Source organism: Pongo abelii, chromosome 7 (genome assembly GCF_028885655.2).
Source record: "Pongo abelii isolate AG06213 chromosome 7, NHGRI_mPonAbe1-v2.0_pri, whole genome shotgun sequence".
In the NCBI taxonomy this organism is placed as follows: Eukaryota; Metazoa; Chordata; class Mammalia; order Primates; family Hominidae; genus Pongo; species Pongo abelii.
In genome coordinates, this window is record NC_071992.2 from 66,548,028 (window position 1) to 66,567,377 (window position 19,350).

Below are 19,350 nucleotides of genomic sequence, written 5' to 3' on the forward strand. Positions count from 1 at the left end.
AATAAGCATTTATAATTTATTGTCTACAGTAAACAAAAAGTGACTTTAACTCAGAAGTTAAAATTACTCTTATATGGTGCTTAATCTATATAGATATCTTTCCTTTATTAAAAATTCTGCTTCTTAAAAAACAGAATCATGGAGTGGAGAAAAAGTAAAACTTCTGCTTAGAAACTAAGTGCACCAAAACTGTGGATAAACATCTTTTTAATGTATATGTAAAATTTAATATTTTTTAAAGAATCTATTAAAGTTCAATAAACATTTTCTGACACAATGATAGATGCTGAGGATATTGCAATAATATATGATATAGCTTCTGTCTTAATAAACTTACATTCAAATAATAGAAGGAGGAAAGTGACCCTTGACATAACAGTAAGGGTACAAATAAAATACTGTTGCTCCATAGTAGTGTTCCATGGCAGAAGTCAAATTTGAATCAAGCTTTGAAATTTGAATAGAATTTTTGAATTATGGAGATAAAGAGAATAGTTATTTTAGGGACATGGAATATAAAAGAATAACGCTTACATAGATAATTTGTTTTCAAAGAGCAGAGATTAATCTGATTTAGCTAGAACATAGAATGCAAAAAGGATAATAGGAGCTAAGCCTAGAAAGATAAGACTGCAGCCAGATTTTGGTGGTCATTAGATTGGATGCAACAGGCAGCAAGGAGCCAAAACTTAAGTGTTCACTTTTATGTAAATGTAGCTGACGCAAGTACCTTGTATTAGAACTAAAAATTATGCTGTATATAACTATTACTGTAGTTAGGTAAAACCATTTCAGAGTCTGCTTTAGTGATTCATAGCATAAATGAAGTTACTGTGTTTATGTGTGTGTGTGTACGTATTATATGTATGTATGTGTTTTTTTAAGTATGACATTTGAATTCTGAAATGAAGATGAAAAAGGCTTTGGTCAGTAAGCCCATCTTTCTTGGTCAGATACTGAACCACAGTAGTAAGTCCAGGCACTGAAATGATAATTCATATGTATGGATTCTTCTTGGCTCTAGGTTGATGAACACAGCAATTATGAAGAGTTGACTAGAACCAACTTTAATTCCACTAAATAGAATAGTTTGCTAAAAATAATAGTAAAAATAGGAGCTGTGACAACAAATTCATTATTAGGGCAGAAGAGACTTTGAAATGAAAAATCCTAAAACAAAAGCTAGCCTAGATAATGAACTCTTTTTTTTTTTTTTTTTTTTAGCAAAAATACGTCAAAATGTTATTTCAATTCTATGTTCCTTCAAGGAGCTATTTACAGAGAGTGATCCGTACCAAAGTCTCTGGAAAAATGTTCAGTGTTACCCAACTTGAAGGTCATGGCTAAGTGATAAATGTAGTCTCAAAAACACAGGTGGTTGGATCACACTGTTTCCACTGCCCCTGCTGCCAGGACTAGCTATAAACCAGTGTGTAACGTGAGCAGCATGTATTGCAGCTATCCCCCCTCCTTTCTTTTCTGTAACCTCAGTAAGCAGTGCCCTCAGGCTGCCTGCAGCTGTGCGGATGCCCCGCTATGGTGTCATCCATGCCTTCTCCATCAGTGCTGTCCTTTGACCCCAGCTTTCTTCTCCTTATCTGCAGTGTGTCCTGCTGGACCCAGGACTCAGCTAGAACCGCGTTAGAAAGACCATGTGATTAAAAAAAAAAAGTTAATGACAAGATACTTAATATATGAAATCAGCTTTATTTCCCTCCGGGAATATTTTTATTTAAACAGTTCTTAAAAACTCAATCTACAGTTTTTACAAAGGAATTAAATAATGATGTTCTATTACTTATAGGGAATTTGAGGCCTCCGGAGTAAGCTATAGCTAGATTGTTTTAGGCAGGAGGACTTTCTGTGTTCTTAGCTTCCCTCGGTTTCTAATTAAAAGGTTGAAGAATGAGATACATCTCTGACATATTAGTTTATATAGTTGGCCTTCCATATCCATGGGTTCCACACCATAGAGTCAACCAACCACAGATGGAAAATATTCCCCCAAAAAATGGATGGTGGCATCTGTACTAAATGTGTAGACTTTTGTTTGGTCATTATTCCCTAAATACATGCTGAATTTCCTACCAGAGACAAATCTTCAGTCATATTTTTTATATATGTATATCTTAGGCAAGACTTTAATAAACCAAGAAATGGTTAATTTTCACAAAATATATGTTAATAGACCATTAATGCTAGTGCATGAATTAGCTTACGGTTTTTGTTCCTAGCTACTGTTTTTTTGTTGTTGTATTTTTTGGAGACAGTCTCACTCTTGCCCAGGTTGGAATGCAGCAATATGATCGTAGCTGACTGCAGTCTTGAACTCCTGGGTTTAAGCAATCCTCCTGCCTCTGCCTCCTAAGCAGCTGGAACTACATGCATGTGCCACATCATGGAGCTAATTTTTAAATTCTTAGTAGAGATGGAAGTCTCATAATGTTGCCCAGGCTGGTCTCAAACTCCTGGCCTCAAGTGATCCTCCTGCCTCAGCCTCCCAAAGTGCTAGGATTTACTAGTGTCAGCCACCGTGCCTGGCCCTAGCTACTGTTTAAGTTCAGGAATATCAAAGAAAAAAAGCACCAGATGGCTGGGCACGGTGGCTCACACCTGTAATCCTGGCACTTTGGGAGGCCGAGGCAGGCGGATCACGGGGTCAGGAGATCGAGACCATCCTGGCTAACACGGTGAAACCCCGTCTCTACTAAAAATACAAAAAATTAGCTGGGCGTGGTGGTGGGCACCTGTAGTCCCAGCTACTCGGGAGACTGAGGCAGGAGAATGGCGTGAACCTGGGAGGCGGAGCTTGCAGTGAGCCAAGATTGTGCCACTGCACTCCAGCCTGGGCGACAGAGTGACACTCCATCCCCCCCCCCAAAAAAAGAAAAAGAAAACGAAAGCACCAGATAAGGTAAACAGGAAAGGAAGACTTTATATAACATTTACATTGTATTAGATATTATTAGTAATCTAGACATTATTTATCGTATATGGGAGGATGTGCATAGGTTATATGCAAATACTGCCATATTTTATATCAGGGATTTGAGCATCCAGATTTTGGTATCCAAGGGTGGGAAGTCCTGAAACCAACTCCCTATGGACACCAAGGGGCAACTGTATTTTTATTTTACACCTTTTTCTTTTCCCCTAATGTATTTTAGCAGATAGCCAATTGTGCGATTCCTTGCCTTGGTGACATAATGAAGTTTTTGGCAGGACAAAAAGCAGACTTTTCTTGTACAGCAATGACCCCAATTTCCTCCCCACACTATAAATGGAAAAGAGGAATATGGATGCATTGAGCAGTAAAACAAGCCAAATCTGTTTACCCAACAGCATCATAGCAGGTGGCAAAACCTCAGGGGAAATGGATGCATGCTACACATAGGCAGGAGTTTTTCACTTGGGGTTTCCACCTTTGCCTCATTTCCTCATGCCCCACATATAGAATCGAATCTGCAGAACTTCCAGAACTGAAGGGTCCATCCCAGCTAGGACAACAAGCCTCTCACAACCAATGGCTTATGACCCACAGAGCCTCCTCAATGATTTGACCATATATGAGATTCCAGAATATTTTAATCATCCTGTAGATAGGAGACCTGAGAGTATAACTCAAAGAAAAATTTCTCGTTTGTTTCAAAAAATATGAGCTCAAAGTCAAAAATAATTTATTAGTTATTTTAAAAAATTTAAATAGTTAGAATATACTTGGCTTACCAGATTTTCTAAACTGAGCTATCCTCTTTGACTAGGCTAATTACCTTATGATCTAAAACTTAAACAATCTCTTGTGGTTGTTTAATGACATTCCAACATGTCATCGGAAAATATTCTTGGAAAGCTGTCTGGTGGTCAGGTGTTCTCAACACCTCTACTTTTGCTTGCCACATACTTCAGATGACCACACAGCCTGGTTTGCTCAAGTCAGTCCCAGTTTATGACTGTTATCCTGATGGAATGACTAATGGTGTCCCATGTCACTCTCAGAAGCGTCCAGGTTTGGATGATAAATCATATATATATATATATATCTGCATATAATTTATATATAAAAATTGTAATGTGTATATATATATTATATGTATCATATATACAGATATAATTTATGTATCTATTATATATCTATATAAATTATGTAGTTATAATTTTTGTCATTAAAAAATTAGTTATATAGCCCTATTTATAATTTATATATTATAATTTATATATATTATATCTATATCTTATATAGAGATATTATATATATAAATATATGTATATCTATATAAATTATATGGAGAGATATATATAATTTATCATCCAAACCTGGACACTGCTAATAGAGAACTCATTTAACTGTATCAGTCTGGATAGGCTAGATTATGCTGCTCTAACAAATGACACAAAATTGCAGTGGCCTATCATGGCAAGAGTTTATATATCAGACAGTATTCCAGGGCAGCTGTCCTCCATGAGTTGGCTCAGTACTCCTGACACCATCATATTGACATGTGCTTCCTATTGTTATGATGGAAAGAGAGTTCTTGCAGTGTCTTATGCCAGCAAATAAGTGATCCTGCCTGAAAATGGCACACATCACTTCTGCCCACATTCATATGGCTCAGACTACCTGCAGAGGGGCAGGTACTTTTCCCATTTTCCAAGAACAGAATATGAGTGTGAAAAGTCCCAGTGTTACATATTCAAACAAGAAGCCACATACCAATGAGATTATTTATTTTAATAATGAAAAATGTATTCTTATATGGGCAGATAAGTTCCTTTGCCACTACCTTAGTCACAATCTTGGTAATGATAAGTCTTTGAAGATACTAACTTAAAACAGTTCTTATGGTCAAGATAAGAGTTTTTAAAGTTTTGTCAGTAAGCAAGAGGAGTAGTAGCAAAGAAGAAAACAAAATCCAAAACATGATTCAAGATCCTTTTAGATAACAGGAATAATAAAAAATAAAAGTTGTAAAACAGAAACGCATACTTCACAAATATGTGCGTTTTATAGTCCCCTAACTTAAATAATAGGAATAAAAAACTGTAAGGTTTTTTATTTCTTTATTTATTTATTTTTGGGACAGAGTCTCAAGCTGGAGTGCAGTGGTGCAATCTTGGCTCACTGCAACCTCTGCCTCCTGGGTTCAAGCAATTCTGCCTCAGCCTTCTGAGTAGCTGGAATTTCAGAACCCCACCACCACGCCCAGCTAATTTTTGTATGTTTAGTAGAGATGCGGTTTCACCATGTTGGCCAGGCTGGTCTCAAACTCCTGACCTCAGGTGATCCACTCGCCTTGGCCTCCCAAAGTGCTGAGATTACAGGTGTGAGCCACTGCGCCTGGCCAAAAACTGTAAGTTAATTCATGTACATGCATTAATAGTCTATTATATATCTATTGGGAAAATTAGCTGTTTCTGACTGTAGAGACAAGTTCTTTGTTTCAGTAGAAAACTATAACACCCCCTTGTGGGTTACCAGATTCTAGTCCTGTACATTGACTTTGAGCTATTTTTCACCTCTTTGTAACCCTACATGGTTTTGTTGCCTACTTATAAATGGTACTGGACTCTGCTCTTTCGCACATAGCGTCAGTCTTTATCAAATTTTCAATTCTTCTAGTTTCCTTTAATATCTGCCTACAACTCTCCAAACGTTTCTGATTTACTTCTACCTTCCTGACTTAACTAAAACCTGCCTATCCAGATTCTTATTGGGACTCTAGGTTGTCTTGTAGCCAGCCTTTTCTCCTAGATCTGCAGAAATCCTGCAAGATAAATTTCCAAGTGCTTATCATCACAAAAGATCATGTTAGGGCATCCTTCATGCCCAGAGCTACTGCTGTGGAGGCCACTCAGGAAGTTCACTGGAACTCCCGCCTCTGCCACACTCTGCTGCAGGAAATAACCATGATCGTGACAATCTCACCAAAACCTCCCTGAGGTCTGCGTCATCACCAAAATGTTCAAACTGCAAACCAGAGATTGGTTTGCAGTGGCAGTTGGATTGCCACTGCCATCTTTATTCCATCTTCTACAGGTGCTTCACGCCTAAAGTATAGAATCACCAGCTGGGTTCATAGTCGGCTCCAACAATTAATTTTTGTTTTTCTTTTATGTTCATAGGAATACCCTTCATTAAATGCTCTTGCCATCTAACAAAAAATCTTTACTGCAAGTCTCAAGAGAATAGCTTTTCCTTAATGAACAAAAGGCAGCCAACTTAAAAATGGACTTACTGTTTAGAGGAAAGAAAAATGTCTGTTCTTTCCTTGAACAAGAGAAAAGACTGACCAAACTTTATCTGTGTGTGTGTGTGTGTGTGTGTGTGTGTTTTGGGACAAGGTCTCACTTTGTCACCCAGGCTGGAGTGTGGTGGTACAGTCAGCTCACTGCAGCCTCCAACTTCTGGATTCAAGAGGTCCTCCCACCTCAGTCTCCTGAGTAGCTATGACTACAGGCATACTCCACTGAACCTGGCTAATTTTTTTTTTTTTAGTATACAGATAGGGGTCTCACTTTGTTGCCCAGGCTAGTCTCAAACTCCTGGCTTTAAGTGATCCTCCTGCCTCAGTCTCCCAAAGCATTGGGTTTATAGGCGTGAGCCACTGCACCCTGCCTGACCAAACTTTTGTCCCACTACTGTCAGCCCTCTTCTTGGCTAGGCTTCATGTTTGACCTGCTGGGCCTGGTTTTGCAAGAATCCCCACAGCCTTGGTGCTTGTATTAGTCTGCTCAGGCTGCCTTATGGCAAAATACCATAGACTGGGTGGCTTAAACAACAGATGTTTTTACACAGTTCTGGAGGCCAAGGACAGTTTGCCAGCATGGATGGTTTCTGGTGAGAGCTCTCTTTTTTGAGTTCAGATGGTTGCCTCCTCACTGTGTTCTCGCATGGCCTCTTTTCTGTGCACCAGCAGGGAGAGAGAGTATGTCTCTTCTCATAAGGACACTAATCCTAGTGAACCAGGGCCATATTCTTATGACCTCATTTTAATTTTAATTTTAATTTTAATTATTTCTTTACTCCATATATAGCCACAGTGGGAATTAGGGCTTCAACAAATGAATTTGGGTGGGGAGGGAGGACAAAGACGTTCACACCATAACAATAAATCAAGTTCCCCTTAGTAGTTTTTCATCCACTAACACCTCACCTTGCCCACTGGCTATAAATCCCCAGGTATCTAGAGTTGAGTTCAGTCTCTCTCCCTTATTACAGTTGTCTTGAATAAAGTCTACCTTGCCCGTTTAACTTGTCTGGCACATTTTTTTCTTTGATAATCCTGAACTTAAACAGTAGCCAGGGCCAGGCATGGTGGCTCACAGCTGTAATCCCAGCACACTGGGAGGCTGAGGCAGGAGGATCACTTGAGGCCAGGAGTTTGAGACTAGCCTAGGCAACATAGCAAGACCCCATCTCTACTAAAAATTTAAAATTACCTGGATGTGGTGGCACACGCATATAGTCTCAGCTACTCAGGAGGTGGAGGCAGGATAATTGCTTGAGCCCAGAGGTTCAAGGCTACCAGTAAACTATGTTCACATGACTGCATTTCAGCCTGGGCAACAGAGTGAGACCCTGTCTCCAAAAAAAAATTTTTTTATGAAAAGAATTTAAAACAATAGCTAGGAATAAAAACCATAAGCTAATACATATATTTGCATTAATGGTCTATTAGCATCTTTTGTAAAAATTAACCATTTCTTGGCTTATGAAAGACTTGCCTGAGATATTAGTATGTAAAAAATATGAAGTTTTTAACTCTGGTATGAAATTCAGCATGCTTGAAATTGTAACATACCTATGATATGAAAACTCCTCAGTGAAAAGTATTTCCCACTAGATGTGGAAACTATTGCCCAACTAGATGTCACTGGCCATCTGCTATGATGCATCAAAAGAAAAAATAATCTAGCTAACTCTTACACCAAATAGTTATTGAGTGTTGGGGTAGTATTTGGTGCTAGGAAGAAGTCAAGGACATATGTAAGACAAAGGCCTTAACCTCAAATGCACTTGAGAGTGCCTGAAAATACATGTATAAAATCTTTCCAACTGTATACGGTAAAGTAAAATAACATAACAAAATCTTATTGGTGTATCAAAGGATTTCAATATTTTCTACCTCACTATTAAGAAAAGTATGGGGAGCCAAAGAAGTTGTTTTAGAATGGTGGCATCATTTACCTCATACTACCCAGCAAATGCTTTTTGTAATGAAAACCAGACTTAGAGAGGTGAGTGCCTCTTTTAAGCCAGGATTAATTATAATTAATATGGACAGAGTCATGTTAATCATGTAAAACCAGACTAGCTGGACTTAGAAGGAGATTAATATTCATAGTGACAAGGAAATTCTGAAGAAATCTTGCCACAGACAGTATTCTATTTATGGAGTACTCAACCTGGGATTGAAGAGCCCACCATCTTTTTCCTTTATCGAAAGAAAGATTGTAAGTCTTTCTTTTTCTTTTCTTTTTTTTTTTTTTTTTTTTTTTTTCTCTTTTGAGGCAGGGTCTTGCTCTGTTGCTCAGGCTGGAGTGAAGTAGAACATTCACAGCCCACTGCAACCTTAAACACCTGGGCTCAAGCAATCCTCCTGCCTCAGCCTCCTGAGTAGCTGGAACCACAGATGTGCACCACCATGCCCAGCTACATGTCTTTCTTTTTGGGGGACAGCAGAAACCTGGACAGAGGAGGAATCCTGATACCCAGTTCTGAAACAAAGTGGCAGAATTTGTAGTACAGAAGAAGGATCTTGTGACTGGTATTCTGTTATCCACAAGGGTAAGTGTTCCCAAATAAATAAAACTGGGATATGAAATGGTGGAGTGTGTGGTGCCTGTTCATGAAAAAAAAAGGTCTAGATTGCAAGAGTAATATTAGAGGACTTTGGAGATGTTTTACAACCAGAGAATAAAAGACCATCCTTTTGTCTGACATGGTACAGTTTTGTGCCCCTTACATGCAACAAGAAAACAAAAGCTAAATAAAATCATAGGTCCTGATTCTCCAGTGCTTAGACACACTTAATTTAATTTTTGAAATACTTAAGCCTACATCAGAGATCATTGAGTATTTATTTGGGGGAAACAGAGGAGGCAATGGCTCACCCCTGTCAGAGTGGATCAACAACATGCAGACATTCCTTATTATGAGAGATGGGTAACTGGAGTCTGCTTACCCTACTTCCAAAGCTTAAATATTCAGCAGTCAAAAATTGATATAGAGCTGTACAAAGGAATTGGAAACATTCATCTTTTTTTTCATTATACTATCTCCAGCATATAGAATGGGACTTAAAATGAAATACAGTAGCCCCTTGTTTGAATCCACCCCACCCTTATATTCACTCCCCAGAATCAACAAGTTTTAATTATTTCTGCTTTTAGTCCTATACTTCTATATCTCTATTACTTCTTCTTTAAATAAGGTAATTATGCCATTATTGCTTAATTCACCAACTTGGTTCATTAATTTTTATCAACTTTAGGCTATTATGAGAATTTAGATTTAATGCCCCCATACAGTTTTATCAGCATTTGTTTTTTTGTTTGTTTGTTTTTCTTTTTTACCTTTGTAACTTTGGCATTTACCATTGTAACTCAAGATCGTATCATGTTCCATTTACAAAGACAGACTGTACCTACTCTGCAACTGAAGAAATGGACCGGGCATGGTGGCTCATGCCTGTAATCCCAGCACTTTGGGAGGCCGCGGTGGGCTGATCATGAGGTCAGCAGTTCAAGACCAGCCTGACCCATATGGTGAAACCCCGCCTCTACTAAAAATACAAAGATTAGCAGAGCATGGTGACGTTTTCCTGTAGTCTCAGCTACTTGGGAGGCTGAGGCACGAGAACCACTTGAACCCTGGAGGTGGAGGTTAAAGTGAGCCAAGATCGCGCCACTGCACTCCAACTTGGGAGACAGAGCAAGACTCCATCTCAAAAAATAAAAAAAGAAAGAAAGAAAAACGGAAATGTATTCCTTTGATCCTCCTTCCACCTCTATTCTGTCTTTCCATCTCCCAACTTTTATAAGCTGTGTTTTTGCTTTTGTGTATCAGAGTTGATCATGATTATGTTCTATTCTGCAACCATAGGTCTCTGCCATCTTACTATGTAGGTTAATTTTTTTTTTTTTGTAGAGATGAGATCTTGCTCTGTTACCCAGACTGGAGTGCAGTGGCATGATCATAGCTCACTGCACCCTCAAACTCCTGGACTCAAGTCATCCTCTACCTCTGCCTCCCTGAGTAACTGAAACTACAGGTACAAGCCCCCACACCTAGCTAATTTATTGTTGTTATTATTATTATTTTGTAGAGACAGGGTCTCACTATGTTGCCCAGGCTGGTCTCTAACTCCTGGCTTCAAGCAATCCTTCTGCCCTGGCCTCCCAAAGTGTTGGAATTACAGGTGTGAGCCACCACTGTGCCCAGCCCAGTTCCCTCATTACTAGAGCTATGTAAATATTGTTTTCTTCAGAAACAATGTACCATTTTAGAAGAAATATTCAAATTGATATTCGTTTCCTATAGCCTACCATTTTCTTAAAATCATGCCATGTTTTCATTTTGCTTTCTCACAGATTTTTTTTTCTTTTAGAAATTGCTTTTGTTTTCCTTGTTATTAAAAAATTTTTTCTTCAACGTATTTCTACTATCTTTAAAATTCATATTCATTCTTTTATTTGAATAAATTTCTTTTTTTTTTTTTTTTTTTTTGAGACGGAGTCTTGCTCTGTTGACCAGGCTGGAGTGCAGTGGTGCAATCTCAGCTCACTGCAAGCTCTGCCTCCTGGGTTCACGCCATTCTCCTGCCTCAGCCTCCCGAGTAGCTGGGACTACAGGTGCCCGCCACCATGCCCAGCTAATTTTTTTGTATTTTTAGTAGAGATAGGGTTTCACCATGTTAGCCAGGATGATCTCCATCTCCTGACCTCATGATCCGCCCACCTCGGCCTCCCAAAGTGCTGGGATTACAGGCGTGAGCCACTGTGCCTGGCCTATTTGAATAAATTTCAATTTTTTTTCTGCTTTTACTTTTTATTTTTAAATAATTATATACTCACAGGAAGTTGTAAAGATAGTACAGAATTTCCATGTACTCATCATTCAATTTCTCCCAGTAGCTATATCTTACATAATTATAGAACAATATCAAAACCAACAACTTGATATTGGTGCAATATGTATATAATTTAATGTAATTTTATCATATGTAGATTTGTGTAATTGCCACCATAATCAAGATAGAACTCTTCTGTCGCCCCAAAGCTGTCCCTTCTAGTACCCCATTATAATCATATCCACTCCTCACCACCACTATCCCTAACCCTTGGGAACTACTAATCTGTTTTCCATCTCTATATTTCTTTTTTGGTAAGAATGGTTTAAAAATAGAATCACAGTATATGACCTCTTGAGATTGCCTTTTCCTTTTCACTCGGAATACTGCCATTTACATTCATTGAAGTTGTTGCATATATCAGTAATACCTCTTTTATTGTTAAACAGTATTCCCTGATGATATGGTCTGGCTCTGTGTCCCCACCCAAATCTCATCTCGAATTGTGATCCCCATGTGTCCAAGGAGGGACCAAATAGTAGGTGATTCCCTTCCCTTTCCCCTTCCTGTTCCACTTCCCCTCCCCCTCTTCCTTCCCTTCCCTTCCCTGCAAAACTGTGTGTCAATTAAAACTCTTTTGTTTATAAATGACCCAGTCTCACAATGTAGCTTTACAGCTTTGTGAAAATGAACTAATACACCTGGTATGGATGTACCAGAGTTAATTGAACCATTTACCTATTGAGGTACACTTAGGCTGTTTTTTTCTATGTTGGGCTATAACAAATAAAGCTGCTGTGAACATTTGTGTACAGGTTTTTCTGCAGACAGTGTTTCTTTCACTGGGATGAATACACAGAAGTGCAATTGCTGGGTCCTATGGTAAACATATGTTTAGGTTTTTTAAGGATGTGCAAAAAAATATTTTCCAGAATAGCCATACCATCTGACATTCTCACCAGCAACGTCTAAGAGATCTAACTTCTCCACAGCTTTACCAGTCTTAAGTTCACTACTTTTTACATTAATTATTCTAATAAGTAAGGATGTTGAATATCTTTTCATGTGCTTAGTTGCCATTGGTATATCCCCTTCAGTGAAATGTTACTTTGGGTCTTTCTCTGATTTTCTAATTGAACTTTTTTGATATATTTAATACCTCCCAAATTTACATTTTTGGAAAATGTTTTTTTGTTTGTTTGTTTGTTTTGAGACAGGATCTCACTCTATAGCCCAGTCTGGAGTGCAGTGGTGCAATCACAGCTTACTGCTATCTTGACCTTCTGGGCTCCAGCAATTCCCCACCTCAACCTCCCCAAGTAGCTGGGACCACAGGCATGCGCTCCCATGTCCAACTAACTTTCTGTTGTTGTTTTGTAGTGATGAGGTCCCACTATGTTGCTCAGGCTGGTCTCCAACTCCTGGGCTCAAGCAGTCCTCCCTACTCAGCCTCCCAAAGTGCAGGCATGAGCCACCACGCCCAGCAAGAGTTCTTTATATGTTCTAGATCCTTTGTCAAATATGTGGTTTGCAAATACTTTTTCCATGTCTGTACTTGTCTTTTTATCTTTTAACAGGGGTTTTCATAGACTAAAACTTTTAAATTTTGATGCAGTTCAGTTTATCATTTTTATCTTTTATGAATTCATATTTTGGGGTCATGTCCAAGAATTCACCAAACTTGAAGTCCCAGGAATTTTCTATTATCTTCTAAAAGTTTTAAAGTTTTATATTTAAATCTGTATGATTCATTTTAAATTAATGTTTTATATAGGATTTGAAGTTTAGGTTGGATTTCATTTTTTCCTATAATATCTATTTGCCCCAGGACCATTTATTGAAAAGACGATTCTTCCTCTATTACATAAGCTGTTGCTATTTTAGCTGGTTTGCTATTATTTTGTCAATAATCAGTGGCAGTCCATATGTGGAGTTATTTTGGGGTTCTTTACTGTGTTCCATTGATTTATGACTCCATCCCTACACCAGTGCCACCCAATCTTTGTTACTCTAGCTAAAAGTTTTGAAAATTAATAGAGATTTTGTCTACTTTGTTGTTCTTAGAATTGTTTTAGCTGTTCTAATTATTTTGCCTTTCCATATATAAATTTTAGAATGATCTATATCTACATATATTCTGGGATTCTAATAGTGTCACGTGCATCCACGTGAAGAGACCACCAAACAGGCTTTGTGTGAGCAACAAGGCTGTCTATTACACCTGGGTGCAGGTGGGCTGAGTCCGAAAAGAGAGTCAGCAAAGGGTGGTGGGATTATCATTAGTTCTTATAGGTTTGGGGATAGGGGGTGGAGTTAGGAGCAATATTTGTGGGCAGGGGATGGATCTCACAAAGTACATTATCAAGGGTGGGGAGAATTACAAAGAACCTTCTTAAGGATGGGAGAGATTACAAAGAAACTACTTAAGGGTGGGGGAGATTACAAAGTACATTGATCACTTAGGGTGGGGCAGAAACAAATCACAATGGTGGGATGTCATCAGTTAAGGCTATTTTCACTTATTTTGTGGATTTTCAGTTACTTCAGGCCATCTGGATGTATACATGCAGGTCACGGGGTATATGATGGTTTAGCTTGGAAATTGTGTTAAATTTGTACCTCAATTTGGAGAGAATTGGTATACTATATTGTGTTTTCCCATTCATGGCCACAGAATATCTCTCAGTTTATAGTATCATTGATTCTTTTGTCTGTGTTTTATAGGTTTCACCATGTAAGTCCTGTATATATGTTATTAGATTTACATCTGAGTATTTCACCTTTCTTAAGTAATTGTAAGTGGTACTGAATTTTTAATTTCAACCTCCACATGTTTATTGCTAGAATATAGAAATGCAATTGATGTTTGTAAGTTGATTTTGTATCCTGCCACCTTGCTAAACTCAGTATTTCTAGAAGTTTTTTGTGTCTATGTGAGCATATTTCTTAGGGTTTTCTATGTCGGTTTTCATGTCATCTGCAAATAGAGACAGTTTGTTTCTTTCTTTCCAATCTGTATGTCTTTATTTCCTTTTCATGTCTTTTTGTGCTGCCTAAAACTTCTAGCACTATTTTGATTACACATGGTTAGAGGGCATATCCTTCCTTGTTTCTGATCTTAAGAGGAATTAACAGCCTTTCATAAATGAGTATATGTTATTTATAGGGTGTTTTTATAGATGTTCTTTATAAAACTGAAGATATTCTCATAATATGCTGCTGAATTTTGTTTGCTAATTTTTTGTTGAGGATTTTTACATTTATATTTATAAGGAGTGTTTGTTGGTAGTTTTATTTTCATGTAGTGTGGTCTCCCTGCCTGGCTTTGATATCAGTGTAATATGAGCCTCAGAAAATAAGTTAGGAATTGTCTGCTTATCTTCTATTTTTTTGGAAGACTTTGAGAAGGGTTGGTGTTAATTCTTTAAACATTTGGTAGAATTCAACAGTGAAGCTATTTACTCTTTGGCTTTTCTTTGTTGGGAGATTTCTCATTACTGATTCAATCACTTTACTTGTTATGGGTTTAATAAAATTTTTTATTTCTTCTTGAGTCAATTTCTTCTTGAGTAATTTGCATATTTCTGGAAAATTGTCCACTTCACCTAGGTTATCTAATTTATTGTAGTACAATTGTTCATAGTATCATCTTATACTTTTTTTTTAATTTCTGTAAGTTTATTGGAATGTCACCAATTTTATTTCTGATTTTAGGTTTTTGTGTCTTCTTGCTTTTTAAAAATATCAGCTAAACTAGACTGATTTTTTTTTTTAAAAAGTAAGAAGATGCAAAAACTTTTTCAATTATGTTGATCTTTTCAAAGTACCAACTTTTGGTTTTGTTGATTATTTTGTTTTCTAATTTCATTTATTGTTGCTATAATTTTTATTATTTCTTTTCTTCTGTTAACTTTGGTTTTAATTTGTTCATTGTGTCAGTCAGAGATCTTCAAAACCAATAGAAGATATACAAACCAAACATTGATTTAAAGATGTAACACCAATTATACATAATCTCTTCCAGAAATTAGAAGAGGAAGAAACATTGTAAATCATTCTATGAGGTAAATGTTACCCTAATAATAAAACCAAAGACATCAGAAAAAAGAAAACTACAGACCAACATCTTTCTTGAATAAATACGCAGACATTCTTAACAAAGTAATAGTAAAGAGAATTCAGCAATATGTAAGTTGGCTTTTCCTTTATTCGGTGTTCACTTTGATTCTGTTTCCCACCTTTCTGGCAAAGCTAATTCTGAGAGGTCCTGCTTGATTTTTTTGTGTTGTTTTTGTGTTCTGGCAAAGCAAATTCTGAGAGTTCCTGCATGATTTGTGTGTTGTTTCTGTGGAGGACAGGGTGCTTGAAGCTGTATACTCTGCCATTTTTACTGATCGCTGATTATTTCTTTAAAGTTTCCTCGGCTGACTCTAATGAGGAGCCTAGGTAAGAGCCATTGAAGTCACTGCCTCCTTCCCCACTGTAATTTATTGCCACTATACCTCTAGTTATATCAAATAGCTTGTTGCCGTGGAGTCTGCTCATGCATTTGTTACTGTCTTTGAACTTTCAATGCAGGGTATTCTACCTTTACTGACTCTTCCAGGGAGAAACATACAACCTCTTTACCACTTTTATAATTGCATATTTGTTTGCCTTCTCAACTGAATTGACTCTTTGAGGGCAAACACGTTCTCTTACTCACCTTTCATACCATAATGTCAGACCCATAGTCAAGAGATGTTAAGTGAACCACAAACTATGTGTAGTAAGTGCTTGCTAAAAATACATCAATTAAAAATGGTTTCTGGGTCTTAGTCTAAAGAGAAACAAACACTCACAATCTTTTGCTTTCTGTTTGGAACATCATTTTCTTTCTCAGGCAACAGCAGCCCCAGTAAGGGTAACCAAAAGGTATGAACAAAAATAACTGCAGTAAGAGAAATAGTTCTCAGTCTCAGACCCTACCAGTTTAATAAGTGGAGGTGCTACCTCATTTCCAAATGCATTCCTTCCCTTGGAAATGTGCAGGGATGAGTGCCTCCTGTGTCTACCTGCTGCAGCCCCGGGGCCATGCTCTGTTCTGCTGTCTTGACCTTAACTGCTGCAGCTTCTCTGGGTCTTGCAGATTAAGGATGTGTCACTTCTCCCTGTCACTGTCCATGTCATCCCAAGTGTCCATGCTTCCCATTTCACTGCCAAGCCATGGGCTCTGGTAGCTATGGATCCAATCAGACATCTAATAGCTACAGTGTCTTAGTGCATTCAGGCTGCTGTGACAGAATACCACACACTGCATGACTTAAAATCAATAGAAATTTATTTCTCACAGTTCTGGAGACTGCAAAGACTGAAACCAAGGCACCGGTAGATTTGGCGACTGGTGAGGGCCCACTTCCTAGTTCATAGACAGCTGTATTCTCATTTTGTCTTCATATGGTAGAAGGGACAAAGGAGCTCTCTGGGGTCTCTTTTATAAGGGCACTAACCTCGTTCATGAGAAGTCCACCTCATGACCTAATCACCTCCCAAAGACCCCACCTCCTAATATCATCACACTGGGAAGTAGGATTGTGACATAGGAAGTTTAGGGGGATGCAAACATTCATTCTACTGCATATGGATTCAGGCATTAACTCTATCCCCTATATTTTAAAACATTTGTTGGTTTAAGAGGTATCACTGTATTTCAAACAGAGGTGGCCTTGAGAGCTCAGACTTTTATAGAATATATTATTCAAATGCTCTTTAGTCTCCTAACTCTCCAACTTGAAGACTTGAGCCTTTTTGTGTTAAAAATGTGAATTCTCACCATTCTCTCTTTCTTAGAATCAGAGTCTTAGTTCTGAGTTGGGCCCAGGAGTTGTAGTTTGTGACATATGCCTTAGGGGATGCTGATGCAGGCCTCATGGGCACAGGCAGCATAGAGATAACTATTGTCATCATTGTTTGCCAGTTGTAAGCACTCTAAGCATCACAACAGTGCTTACAGTTCACCTGAGGTTCCACCTGATTCACATATTTATTTGTAATGATATCTGGAAATTAACAATTAAAATTTTTAAATTTATATTTTTAAATTAGAACAAAGCAACATGTATGTCCTGGTTAATATAAATCATATATTGCTGCTGGACTTATAACAAAATCAACAGTTCCTTCACCCCATCCTTCCTCACCCTTGGCCCACCTATCCCTGGGAAACCCACTTTTAATCATTCCTTTTTAATTTTGTTGTGGTGCTCATTTCTTTAATCAAAATTATGTTAAGTGCTGTTTAATACTTATTTTCAGACATTGTCATCCTCTTGCAATGACGGTTGCAGAGATTCTTCACTTAGTACACTCATTGCTGCTCTCCTATTTTTTATTTCTTTGACTATATCTTCTGTCTTTAAAAAAATCTACATAAGCCTAAATTTCCTGTTCCATTGAGCACAGGCAGTCTCTTGAGTCCCTACTCTATAAAAGGATGACATTCACTTCCACACTTTCTCTTTACCTCTTCTTCCTGCCCCACCTTCCAATCTATGCAAGTGCTCAAGGTCGATGTCGTTTTTATTATTTATAATAAAATTATAATTATAATTAAATTATAAGTGTTCTTCAACCTGGGACTTTATGAATATAGACAATAAAAAGGATTTAATGATAAAGCTTACTATGGAATGAGAATCATATAGTTTGCAGTTTAAGTAGCATAATTTTTTGCAACAATTATGCCTAACATATATTAATATGCTTAAATGGTATTCTTAGATTAGCTTTCACTCTTTCTTCATTTAAAATGGATAAAAACTTTAGCCAGCTAGCTTTATCTATTGTATATTTTCCCTCTTTTCTTGTTGCTTGAGTTCCGTCAACCCTGTGCAGTTTTTGCCTACTATGTATCTGCACCAAATGCTTGCTGCTTACTTGTAGCTGAATCTTGTTAAAGAAAAAAATTCTATCTGGGCATGGTGGCTCATGCCTGTAATCCCAACACTGTGGGAGTCTGAGGCTGGAGGATCGCTTGAACCCAGGAGTTAGAGGCCATCCTGGGCCACACAGTGAAACCCTGTCTCGACAAAAAATTTTTTTAAAAATTAGCTGGGCATGGTGGCACACACCTGTGGTCCCAGCTACTCAGGAGGCTGAGGCAGGAGGATCACTTGAACCCAGGAGTTTGAGGCTGCAATGGGCTGTGATTGATTGCGCCACTACACTCCAGCCTGGGTGACAGAGAGAGACTCTGTCTCTCTATAAAAAAAAGAAAAAGAAGAAAAAGTTATTCAATGATGCTTGTTAAAGTACAGTTAAGGAAGACTGTATTCAGGATGATCTCAATAGGTATAGGGACCATTGTAACAAGGTCTTGCATAGCAATGGGGAGAGAGATTGGGCTTAACTCCAAATACATCATGGGCAAGTGGGAGTTGATAGCCAAGGAGTAGGGTTGGAGTCAATGAATAGAAAATTAGTAAGAGATAGCATAAGGGAAAGGGGAATTCTGGCTAAACTGACCTACAGGATTCTTGCTGAAGGCAGGCAGGGTGATCAGGCATCACCTGGTGGCTGGTGGGGATGAGGAAACTGATCAAGATATTGAGGATGATCCAATATTGAGAATGGGAGCTTCTTGTTAAACTACCTAAGCAGTATACTTTGCTAAAACTGGATTTTATAAGAAAGCACACAGATAGGCCTAGCAGAAGATTCAGAAGCCTGACTAAAGTTTGGCCAAGCAAGGAATCTATGTCAGTGGACAAGGTGGACTTTGATACTCAAACATCCTTTGACCTAGTCTTGGGTACAATTGTTTCACATATCTTGACAGCAGAATGCAATATGCTATGCTCCCTTAGGAGGAAATTATAGCATCGATCTCAAGTGCTTACTTAAAGAAGTTCTCAGTCTCTGTACCTCTAATGGCTCCAGATTTCAATTTCTATTAATAGCTTCCATTTGATTTCTAAGAATGTCTTTCTTCCACAAAAGGTGGATAAAATACTTGATTTTGGTTTTATATAATCTAAGAAGGGTGTGTGTATATGCTCACCTGAATTTTAATAGTTAGAATTCTGGTAGACATACAGCCTGTTACATACTATGCAGTTTATATTTTACTATCCTTTATTCTCTCTTTATCTCATCTGAAACATCATCTCCTCAGAGAAGTTTTCCTTCTTGTCCCAGCCCCAGTCACTCTCCATCCCAGGTCCCCTTTTTGTTTTCATTGTAGCTCTTATAGCTATGTGCAGTGATGCCATATGTGTGTTTGTGAGTCTCACCCCACTAGCAT

At 38.0% G+C, this 19,350-nt stretch overlaps 1 long non-coding RNA gene across 3 annotated transcripts in view; it reads left to right on the plus strand.

The window, feature by feature from the left end:
• The window catches only part of LOC129061000 (uncharacterized), a 52,295-nt gene that overhangs the window by 2,892 nt on the left and 30,053 nt on the right, over positions 1–19,350 (plus strand). For 2 of the 3 annotated variants that reach the window (XR_010141109.1, XR_008527921.2), the window contains exons 2-3: positions 8,513–8,785; positions 10,148–10,271. This is a non-coding gene — a long non-coding RNA (uncharacterized LOC129061000). Of the gene's footprint in view, positions 1–8,512; positions 8,786–10,147; positions 10,272–11,518; positions 12,727–19,350 lie in introns of those variants that run through there. The other variant, XR_008527918.2, reaches the window with a different exon arrangement.